Source organism: Pan paniscus, chromosome X (assembly GCF_029289425.2).
Source record: "Pan paniscus chromosome X, NHGRI_mPanPan1-v2.0_pri, whole genome shotgun sequence".
NCBI classification, from domain to species: Eukaryota; Metazoa; Chordata; class Mammalia; order Primates; family Hominidae; genus Pan; species Pan paniscus.
The window spans coordinates 19145991-19146925 of NC_073272.2; the positions used below are offsets into that span (position 1 = coordinate 19145991).

At 36.7% G+C, this 935-nt stretch overlaps 1 non-coding gene across 1 annotated transcript; it reads left to right on the plus strand.

Moving 5' to 3' along the window:
- The first annotated feature begins 327 nt into the window (after nucleotides 1-327).
- On the plus strand, nucleotides 328-431 carry LOC112438610 (small nucleolar RNA U13). Its single transcript, XR_003027012.1, has one exon. It is a non-coding gene; the product is annotated as a small nucleolar RNA U13 (small nucleolar RNA).
- The last annotated feature ends 504 nt before the right edge of the window (nucleotides 432-935 follow it).

The window sequence follows — 935 nt, forward strand, 5'->3', positions numbered from 1 at the left end:
GATACAGGCATGCAATGCAAAATGAGCACATCATGGAGAATGCAGTATCCATCCCCTCAAGCATTTATCCTTTGAGTTACAATCCAATTACATTCTTTGTCATTTAAAAATATGCAAAGAAGTTATTACTGACTATAGTCATCCTATTGTGCTATCAATAGTAGGTCTTATTCATTCTTTCTATTTTCTTTTGTACCCAGTAACCATCCCCACCTCCCCCTCAACCCCCCACTACCCTTTCCAGCCTCTGGTAACCATTCTTCTACTCTCTATGTCCCATGTTCAGGATTTTGAGGAACTAAACATGTACATAAAATTCAAGTACATAGTTTTCTGTGGTTCATAAGCATGATGATTGGGTTTTCATGCTCATGTGTGAGATGTGCCTCCCTCAAACCTTGTTACGACGTTGGCACATTACCCATCTGATGTGAAAAAAATTGCATACTATTTACTCTGATGAAGAATAAGGATGTAAGAGCCTATTAGTAAAATTGTATGTTGTGTGTAGAATAACGTTTAAAATAATGTTATATGACAAATAACTGTAGTTGCAGGTTCCCAATAAAATAGAAACATCCTTCACTGGTATGCAGGCTATTGAGTCACTATTTTACCTCCAGCACCTTAGTAGTTTCTCAAAGAATGGAGGGACCGAAAGTTAGAAGATTCTGTCTCAGCTGTTCTTGCCCTTTCAGAATAGAATTCCAGGCAGAGATTAATTTGGGCCTTGAAAATCTTTCTACTTTTTTTCTACTTCAGAATCAGACTTTTCTTTTTCTGTACCTACTTAGAGTAGGTAAGTTTATCCTAGTATGAGCAAAGACAACTAAGTAAGTAAGTAACAAACCAAAATGTAGCATAAAGGAGTTGCATGTATGTGTGTGATGCACACATATGCATGGAAGGGATGTACTTTACATTTGTTTTTTGTT